Raw genomic sequence first — 10,935 nt, 5'->3', positions numbered from 1 at the left:
CTTCTGTATTTGGACTTGCTTGCAAAGTTAAGTTAAGAAAGTTTAGTACTACTGTACTCAGAATGGTATTTTCAACTAACAGAGAAGGAAGCAAGAATATAATCTATTCTGATTTTTTCCATAAATTTAATTTTAAAAGCATCATATATGTAGTACTTCATATATATTTTTATTTATATTTATCAAAATTAATGTTTCTAACTTCAGACTACTTCTTCTCTCAATAATGGTAGATTAAGGTACTGGCAGTCATTCTTTTTTTCATCGTATAGATATGAAAATCTGCAATGATCCTTCTCTTTATCCTTTCAAATGACACGACTTTGTATTTCAAGGGAAAAGTTTATGGAACTGGAGATATTCATCAATAATTATAATTATATAATAAAAGTAATAATAATTTCATATCAAAACTGGTCTTAGTCTCTCTTCAATTGATTGTGGATTTCAATCTACCATTATCGAGAGAAGATATAATAAACGATTAAAATAAGATATTTTAATAACAGTAACATCATTAAAGTAGATATTTCATATATAAAATATAAAAACCTAAATAAGTCAGAGAAATATGATAGTATGTTGTACCTGAGAGTGTACCTTCAAGATAGATTGTGTTGCGACCCATTTCAGAATCTGCACAGAGTTGGAATATTCTCACTTGGCGCTGCGCAATGTGAAGATTCCCAGATCGCGCGACCAAGTTGGAATTGTCTTTTGGTTGCTGTGGAGTGAAACAGATTCACGTAAATAGGCCGACTGACTCGTTTACCTTATATGGCAATAGGTGTGTTAACAGTATTAGGTTCTGTGGGGTGATCTCCTCGTCGTGTATGCAGTGATCAGGCCATTATATAAAGTCAGGTCATTATGTGTGTGTTTCATTTGTTTCCAAGGCGTCTTAGTTATTGTGGTATGGAATTGCCACCCCTATCTGTCACTGTGTTTAGGCCACTTAAAATTGTTGAATATCAGCCTCTAATTCACAAACAATGGGGAGGGTGTTGTAGTTAATTAACTAATATCATTTTTTTTTTATGCATTTGATATTTATAAAACAGTGTGAATGTTAATTTCATGATGATTCAAAGCACCTTTAACACACTATCAATCGTCCTAAATTACAAAATGATTTTTTGTTGCAATCATAACCACATCTTGATGTTGGGAAGTCAAGAAAAGATATACAATATGCTGTATGCTGGTAGTTTCTCACATTAAATGTAATGCAATTAGTCTTTAACAAACCAAGAAACATCCATCACATTACAGCAAACATACAAGAACATTCTGATCATGCACATGTAGTACAACCTCTCTGTAATGGACACCTCAATTCATATATCCACCATTCATGCAATCTTCAACTATCTATTGTTATAAATTACTATGTAATTAACACGCAAATACTTATCCAATATAACTCCCTTCTCATTCTATTCTGAGATTGTTAAAAATTCATTTAATATATTACCAGAATCCATCAATTTTCATTGTTTTATTTTAACATTGATCATTGAAATCGGTAATAATAACAAACTCACAATGAAATGCACTTTTGTATTACTTAATAGCAAATTAAAGCAATGCCTGGGTTCAACAATCCTTGCATAGTTCCTCTAACCAGAAAATACTTATATATTATGCACAATCTATGTAAATTGTGCTTTATTTAGGCGTCAACACCCTTAGGGAACCCAACACTGCATTTCAACTTTGCCGCACAAAGTAAGAATTCTAACATCGCGCAACCCGATTCGGAATCGGCGCAGATTCCAACATAGCGCGGAACATTGACTCTGTGCCATTCATAATCCCTGCAGAATTGCCATCTGCAGTTCTCTGAATACTTCTTGCAGTGTCTGTTCTCATTGTATAAGTGAGTCCATGCCCAGACACCTGAATAGAAGACAGACATGGCAAGCACAGACGGGAGACTGGTGTCCCCTGTGCCGGGTAAGCTGGGAGGGGTAACTTAGTGCCCAATGTGCCTTGCTACGGGCCAACGCAAGAGCCCGTGCCCAGCACAAGGTTGGGAAATCTAACAAGCAAGCAAGCAAGTCCAATGTGCCAGCAGGCACAGACGGGAGCCTGGTGTCCCCTGTGCCGGGTAAGCAGGTACTAGCACTGGCAGAGAGTCTGGGAACTGAGCTGAGATTGCCTTGCCTTATGCAAGGCACGGGCTCTTGCTTGTAGGACTCTTCTATGCTTGCTTGTTAGATTGTTCAGCCTTGTGCTACTATGGGTGGAGAGGGGGTTATGCATATATGGTCAGTCTCAAGGGCGTTGTCCTTCAGTTAAGGTATTATAACTATGTCTTGCCTCTGCCATTCATGAGTAACCTTTGAACCCTAAGGACAGGGATAAAGTTGCATGGGCTCATGGTCTTGATTGGCCTCCAGGCTTCAGCCTTATGAGAGAGAGAGAGAGAGAGAGAGAGAGAGAGAGAGAGAGAGAGAGAGAGAGAGAGAGAGAGAGAGAGAGAGAGAGAGAATGCTATTAATTCTCGGTTCTTTATCATCCACAACATTTTTTTGGTGCGAAGATTTTCCCTGATTGCACATCAACCTTTTAATTAAAAAAAGCCGTATTATATATGTATATTCAAATTGATAAAAAATATATAAAAAATACTAGCTACTATATGCATTTAAAGTTATATTCAATGGAAAATACAAAATATATTGCATTTGTTTCTTTCTTATGTAATTCAATATATAAAAGTAATCAGATCTTCTAAGTACGTCACAACAACCTCCTACGGGCCAACCAAGGGAAAGGCCCGTGCCAACAACAAGTGTTGGCTTTAATACCCCAACAACAACAACAACACAACAACAACTACAACGTCCCAATAAATTTTCTATCTCAGTTTTCTATCTTTTAGTGGAGAATAGGTTAATTCCTTCTCCTTATTATATATTATAGTAATTTATCTTAATAATTTACCCTGCAAATTGCTGCAATGATTCATGGCAGTTGTCACCTCTACTACAAAGTTTTTATAATGTGCGTCGGATCAAATTGTACTGTTCATTTTGCAAAGACAATTTATTTGTATTGTTTATACCACAAAGACATTACTTTACCCAAAACTTATTTACTAACCTAAATTTCTCCCTCAAATATTTTGTCAATAATTAATGTCAATGAAAAGATATAAAGTATTTAATAACACCGGCCGAAGTCAACAACAGGAGCTTATTTTCGGATGAACGCTCCATAATCTTGCAACTTTTCCCATATTTTAAAATCTCATTGTGATAAATTACACAATGCATACGAAAAAGATATTATAAACTTTCTTTGAATACCAGAATCTACTAAAATTATGGAATTAATAAGACTCGCTATCGATGAGAGCTTGCAAGGAGGTAAAAGGGAACAGCCTACTGTCAAATACTGAGGTGGGGACGGATGGGTATTGCTGTTGTAACTCGGCGGTGAAATTATGAATTCGTTTACTTGTGATTTTTATGCAGAATATGGAACACTTACTTTCATAAACTCCTCATGGCAGTATTACATAAATATCTAAATTAGAAAAAAAATCATATAAGAAATACTGTCTTCTGTATGTAGTTTAATTAAATTTTACATACGTTCAATATGTACCACTAATTATACCGTTCCATTTCCCTTAGTTTTGGTTTTGAATATTTCTGTTTTTTCTATTTTTAATTGGTATTGATTATATGTGTTATGATTACAGCAGTTATTGCAATCATCAATATTGAATTCCTACCATTTTCCGAGTATTGCAAATTTTCAGTTATTGGGATCTTAGAAATTTGTTTTAAAACTACCATTGTCGAAAATGTACCATAATCAAATTTTGTCTTCTCAAGAGAATAAAGAGAAAGTGGTAAAGTGTTTGCCTAACTTTCGCATGGCGACAGATCGATCCCAGCCCTGGTCTGTGAGTTTAAGCTGTTTACTGGAGAGGCCACTGCTGTGGTAGGGAACCGCAGTGGTTTGTTGTGCTTGCCCGGCTGATGTTCTGGTGAGTATCTATTCAGCTGGAACTGAAACCAGACACCTCTTGATATCTATTAAGTCTATCTAATTATGAAAAACAAATTATATAATATTTTGAGCTTTTTCTCTCCTTGTGAATCTTAAAATTCTGATGTTGTTTAGTCACTCCAATAAATTGTTTTTACTCATAATATGGTGCCTGTGAAGGACTTTAATTTCGTTAACACTATACCCTTTACACAATATGTTCATCCTTTTCTTATATATATATTTTTTAAGAAATTTTACTTGAGAAAATACTCGCTCTAGTTAGAGATCTCTTGTTTGACGATAACACTCGGGCACACTATTCCATCTTATTTCTCTTCCGCTCGTTATTTTCAATTGGTGTCGCAAGAATTTCCTGTGTGTGTACTATACTATTGATGACTGCAACTGTTCACTACATGTATCCACAGCTGCTCTGAAAACGTCCTGAACATCAAACAGTTAGTGGCCCTCCACCCAGTCGCCAAACAGTTAGTGGCCCTCCACCCAGTCGCCAAACAGTTAGTGGCCCTCCACCCCAGTCGCCAAACAGTTAGTGGCCCTCCACCCAGTCGCCAAACAGTTAGTGGCCCTCCACCCAGTCGCCAAACAGTTAGTGGCCCTCCACCCAGTCGCCAAACAGTTAGTGGCCCTCCACCCAGTCGCCAAACAGTTAGTGGCCCTCCACCCCAGTCGCCAAACAGTTAGTGGCCCTCCACCCAGTCGCCAAACAGTTAGTGGCCCTCCACCCAGTCGCCAAACAGTTAGTGGCCCTCCACCCAGTCGCCAAACAGTTAGTGGCCCTCCACCCAGTCGCCAAACAGTTAGTGGCCCTCCACCCAGTCGCCAAACAGTTAGTGGCCCTCCACCCCAGTCGCCAAACAGTTAGTGGCCCTCCACCCAGTCGCCAAACAGTTAGTGGCCCTCCACCCCAGTCGCCAAACAGTTAGTGGCCCTCCACCCAGTCGCCAAACAGTTAGTGGCCCTCCACCCCAGTCGCCAAACAGTTAGTGGCCCTCCACCCAGTCGCCAAACAGTTAGTGGCCCTCCACCCAGTCGCCAAACAGTTAGTGGCCCTCCACCCAGTCGCCAAACAGTTAGTGGCACTCCACCCAGTCGCCAAAGCCATCTCAGGGTCTCGCACTAATTGCGGTCGCCACATATTCTTTCTTGCAAGTCGCATATTGCATCTTGTTCTCATCAAACCCACCTAATTATGTCGAAGAAAAGATTCTCAGCTTTTCCATGAAGCCATCAGCTTTAAAAGACTCCATGTAACCGTTTGTTATAGTTGACCCTTAAGATCCAGGTAACCATCCTCCTGTAGCGCAGATTTATAGTGGTGTAAAATCTCCCAGGCTGTTTAAGAATACTATAAATAGGAAGGATGATCAACACACAAATTAGATGTTTGAATCCCTTTCAAAATCTTTGGAAAAATTGTCTTTGCAGCAACAAAAAGTGCTTCAGCTAAATGATTCCACCTTGTAAGAGGTTCCTTCCCTCCCTGATCCTGTATGTTTAGTAGGAAGTGGCATAACACCTGTTTTTTGAGATTTTTTGCTGTCACATAAAGAAAAATCTTTTATAAGTTCTTATCTCTTTTCTTTCTGTTTGGTTCCTTCATTTCCTTCATTCCTTTCCATGTTCCATCATTCATCCAGGGTTTTCCTCTATCTGTTATTCAATAATTCAATTATTTGTACACTTTTACAATATATTCCCTTAACCTTCACGTCTCGTCATTCATGAAATAAAGAAGACCACAAAAGCCTACAATAAGATAATTTTACTGAGGAGATTTTATATTTAGAATGAATCTGAGAAGACTCATTATTATTCCAGGAATTTCTCCCTAAAAACAGAATTAATCGAGGGGGGAGAGGAGCGCTATATAGATACTGAAGGGCAATAATTTTGGCGATGAAGTTCACAAAACCTTAAGGCTAGAAAAACAACTTCATTATCTGTGCAGAGATTTATAAAACTCCAAATTGGCTAATTATTTTTTTCCTTACTAGAGTCATCTCACCCTCAAGAACTATTTTAGGGATCCCAGTGAAATACTGAACAGGAATTCACGTTAATCAAGAGAATCTTTGCTGAAAGCGATGGATGGGAACAGGAATGTATCACGAGGAAATCATGATAGAAATCTTCACCTTCAAAGCAAAAGAAAAAAAAATCTTTTGCTGTAAATTCATTTACTTTCTTCACTATCTCGGGTACATCTGCCCCGTACCAAGGGGATTATATTACCAACACAGAAACATTAAATGAAAGGAAGTTTGAATGTTGAGAATTCAGTCTATAATTTATCAGATGTTCGTTTATCAAAGTCACCCAATGAAGACCAAAGCTAGAACCGGGCGACTTGACTAATCATGAGGACCAGGAGTTGATTTAGATTACGGATGATGGGGCCTCTGCATTCTTCCTTGCGATGGCCAAAACGTTGGCATCTATAACATAGAAGGGGCTCAGGAGTATATTCTTCAATGGGGAAAGTTCCCCAGACTCCTAAGTCCAGTTTGGAGGGAACTGGAGCGATGAAGGTGGCAATGAGGCCTCGAACTGGAACGTTGTCTATGCTCGTGCAGCAAAGAGCACAGTCAATGTTGCTGCACGATGTTGCAATGGTGATAGACATCGTCACAGGGTACCTGGTGGTGACAGCTTTCTTCCTGATAAAAGCAGGATCCAGCAGCGTTAAAGTTGGGTCTTCCTGGAGGAATCTGGCTGTCTCAACGTCCTTGGGGTAGATGATAAGATCACCTTTCCTGTTGGGTCTTGCAGTGAGTTGCATGCCTGGCTTAGCAGCCATGGCAGCAACAGAGGCATAGGAGAGTTCGTTGTCAATATGTGAGAGCCGAAACTTTGGCAGAGGCTTTTTATAACTGTGTAGCTGGGATGTTCTCTGCAATAGCAATGGCTTCTTGCAGGAGTGTCGTAAGGCAATCTGTGCAGTTGCAGTCCGAAGGTTAGAACCCCGTTATACCAGAAGGTAATTCTCTTATAATATCAATCGCAGGAATATTATAGAGTAGGAAGCTGCCGGAGGGAACTTCCATCAGGACGACATGGTCATCTCACCCTAGAATAGATTTTTCCTAAGTCAAAATCCGTTTTTGAATAGATAATTGTACATAGTTCAGTGACCAGCAGTGCTCCAAGTTGCGGAGTGGTGTGGTGTCTCGTACTAAATCAACCGATTAATTCAAATAAAAACATTTCCAGTTAGAGAAAAAAAATTAGTTGTTCATTTAAAAATAATTTGACAAAAGAATGAAATTAATAATTTAAGTATTTATTAAATAATTTGACAAAAGAATGGAATCAGTAATTTAAGTATTTATTGTCTCATTAGCTTTATATAACATAAAGATATTACTATCAGATTTAATGTCTGCAGTTCATTGTGATAGGGAGTAAAAAAAAATTTATTTGTAATCCTTTTGTTTTTTATGCTTGTTAAAGACATAGAATATCTTTAGAAAGGAGAGAGTATCTATTACTCCTCCTTAGAGTGATGGATGAGATAGGAGTGCAGTATTTTTATATTCATTCATTCCTGTACACCTAAGCTGATATGATTGTCTTTGTGGACTCTGGAATCTAAAGTCTACACTGAATCACTGGGTTTAGTAGAAGAGAAATTGTAGTCCATCGCTGCCTGTAAAATCAAAGCTATAGAATTTGTAATTATACTTCATTTTCACGCCACTTGCACCAACAGTATAGTTTTTCCATTTGGTTATCATGTGTATATTATACACAGTCAGCCCTCTTTATACGCGAGATCTCACTTCGCAACTTCACCTACACGCGGCAGAGATAACTGCAATACCTATTGAATAATAAACCACATTCGTAATTAAAGATTTTTAAGGAGCGAAGATTTCAAATCCCTCACACTGTACGTGCCTTATCCCATTTACCTCGTTCCCCACCCAGCTCGTTAAACCTCTCGCTGTATACTATATATATTGGGCCCAGAAGTTTCTCCCAAGTCTTGTTTTTAGCTCAAATGAGCCCTGTAACTACTATAATCCGTAGACAAGCTAGTCCATTATGACGTCTTACACGTTTGGCGCCGAAAATCACTGTGGCCTTAAGGGGGGGTTGTAGAGGGGAGCCGAGGCCCCCCCCCCCCCGTTAGGCCTAGGTAGGGGTACAGGGCCCTAGGTTAGGTTAGGCGGTTGTATTAGGTTCGGTAGTGCCCCGAAAATCACTTTTCTCCTCCTCCCCCCCCCCCACCCAAAAACCTCGCTTCCCACTCAAGTGGTAGTGGGTTTATGCTTACATTTTGTGTGTAAGAGTAAGTCTTAGTTTCTTTTTTATTCATTTCCTCATGTTTCTATGCGATGTGCAACACCAATCTGGTCGATTTTTGCCTTTTTTCGTCGTTAATACTTGAAAAAACGGGTGCGGCCTTCTCCTGAACATTTACCGCCAGCAGTGTTCTTAAGTCGCAGAGTGGTGTCTCATACTAAACCGACCTAGTAATTCAAATCAAAACATTTCCAGTTATGGAAAAAATAAGATATTTGTTTAAAAACAATTTGACATAATAATGAAATTAATAATTCAAGTACTTATTTTCTTATTAGCTTTATATAACAAAAATATTTATTTCAGATTTAAAGTCTGCAGTTCATTGTGGAAATAGATAAAAAATCCTATGTGATTATGGGTCTGTTTGGTAAAAAGGAACTTTGGAAAATAAAGAGTATTAACTTCTCTTCCTAATAGAATTGCAAATGTGAGGAATGCAGTAAATTTGCTTGCATTCAATCCTCCTAGCCTGACACAGTTGTCTTTGTGAAAACCATATCATTTCAGTCTCAGCAGTAGAGCAGTTAACACCTTTGGCGGAACCGCTCCTTGATAATGACCTTTATGCCATTGCTTTTGTGGGTTGTAAATATATAAGACTTAAGAAAAAGATTAGACACAAGAAGAGATTTATCATGCACCATTATTACATGACCTAAATGGACGTGACACCAGAGAAAGTTCGAGAAATTTTCATGATTTATTCTAATGGTTATGGAGCAACACACTGGCAATTGGAGAGAGAGGTTTTGAAACATTTTTGGGATCTGAACATATGGGTTGCCTTAATAAAATTAGTTTTATTTATATACAGAATTATTATGTATTATATGGTTAAAGTTAATATGTTCTTTACATTAAATATAATACAATGTATATTAGTTTCTATTGCCTCTTGCACATAAGACACAGAAGGAGGTTGTGTTTCTAATTCTTTTATAAATGATAGAATATCATAGTACTATAGATATGGTTCATACTCCTCATCAGTTCCTGTGCCAGATTTCTTGGAGGCTTCAACCTTTTTTAAGTTTGTTTTGAAACAGTGTGCATATTGTAGGTTTTTTTTTTTTTTAGTCTTTATTTGTTTCTGGACACTTTTCTTTAAGTTTTTCTATCAGAACTTCGTAAGCCTTGTTTTTTTTAGCGTTTCTATCTTAATACAATTTGCTTTTTACTTTCCATAGGCATGGGTGGCACTTATAAATATCAATAAATTCGTCCCAAAAAGACTTTTTTGGCTCAAGCCATGACGTCCTGATGGAAGGTTCCTTCAGTAGCTTCCTAGGGTATAGTCCACCCAAATCTCAGACATTGTTTCTGATATGGAGACTGACTAGGTTGACTCACCCAACCACAAACAACAAGCAGTTACATCTGTCTGTAAATGACCTCCTGTAGATCTGAATGAACAATCGATTGTAGCAATTAGACCCATACAATCAGATTGGAGGATCGAGATGAACACATGCTGAAACTCCGCCCACTTTGATCTATGCTCACAGATGTAGTCGCTAGTGAATGGGCAGCCTCATTCCTAAGTATAATAGACTGAAATGTTGGAAAGAATCATTTTGAGAACAGATTTTCAACTGGTCAGTTTGTATAATAGGGTATACTCCTAAGTCCTAGTGACACTACATTAATTTTACTCTTAATATTATCTCATTCTTCGGTGTAAATTACCGTAGGCTTGTATCATATCAAATATTAATTTGCGCAGGTAATAACTGTCAATTTCGAAGAAAACAGGAATCCACATTTCTTTACTAGTAAAGTTTTTCCTGTTCTATAATACTACACTTACATACATACACATTCATACACATAAATACAGGACATATTTCACATTGATACCAATAGAATGCGCTGTTGTATTTGATAGTCCTTTGGCTTCTCTCCTTTCGAATCCTTGTCTGGTGACGTCATCCAAAACAAATCGTCTGTCAATGAACGTTTGTAAAATACTTCCTCAAAACGTTATAAAAGTCTTATTTATATTAAGTGTGCGATGATTTAACGCTATTTAGTGACGTTTAATTATCAACAAGACTTGAATCAATCTATGGTGAGTAGCTTTAGTCTTTTAGACTTGGTCTAATGTGTTGAAATATTATTGTAATGAAGTCAGGCCTATATATAGGTGATATAGCTTACCTCTTCATACTTAATAACTTCTTGACAAAGGTTGTAGGCCACAGAACAATGACATTTATATATAACCTTACCTGTGTCAACCAATATTCACTTCATGACCTCTGACCTAAGCTGGTTTTGTTCCTTGGTTCTTCAATTTTGTGATTTTATGATATTATTGTACTGGGAGCCTTTGTAGGGGGACGGCCAGATCCCGTAGAAAACGGGAATATTCTGAACTGTGGCCGTCGCTCTAAAAACAATTTTGGCGGGAGAAGCTAACTTAAAAAAAACCCACCTAACCTATGCTAAAAGCTGTGTCCTTACCCAAGGGGGGTGCGCCCCCCCCCCCCCCCCCCGGAACCCCCCTTACACAACATATTTAGGATCCGTAGACCATTTCCAAACGTTTTTATTCTATACAAGATAACAGTCGGAGCAATAATAAGCAAATTAGGA

Source organism: Palaemon carinicauda, chromosome 43 (genome assembly GCF_036898095.1).
Source record: "Palaemon carinicauda isolate YSFRI2023 chromosome 43, ASM3689809v2, whole genome shotgun sequence".
Lineage (NCBI taxonomy): Eukaryota > Metazoa > Arthropoda > Malacostraca > Decapoda > Palaemonidae > Palaemon > Palaemon carinicauda.
The sequence above is the reverse complement of the archived record's forward strand: the minus strand, read 5'-3'. Positions refer to the sequence as shown.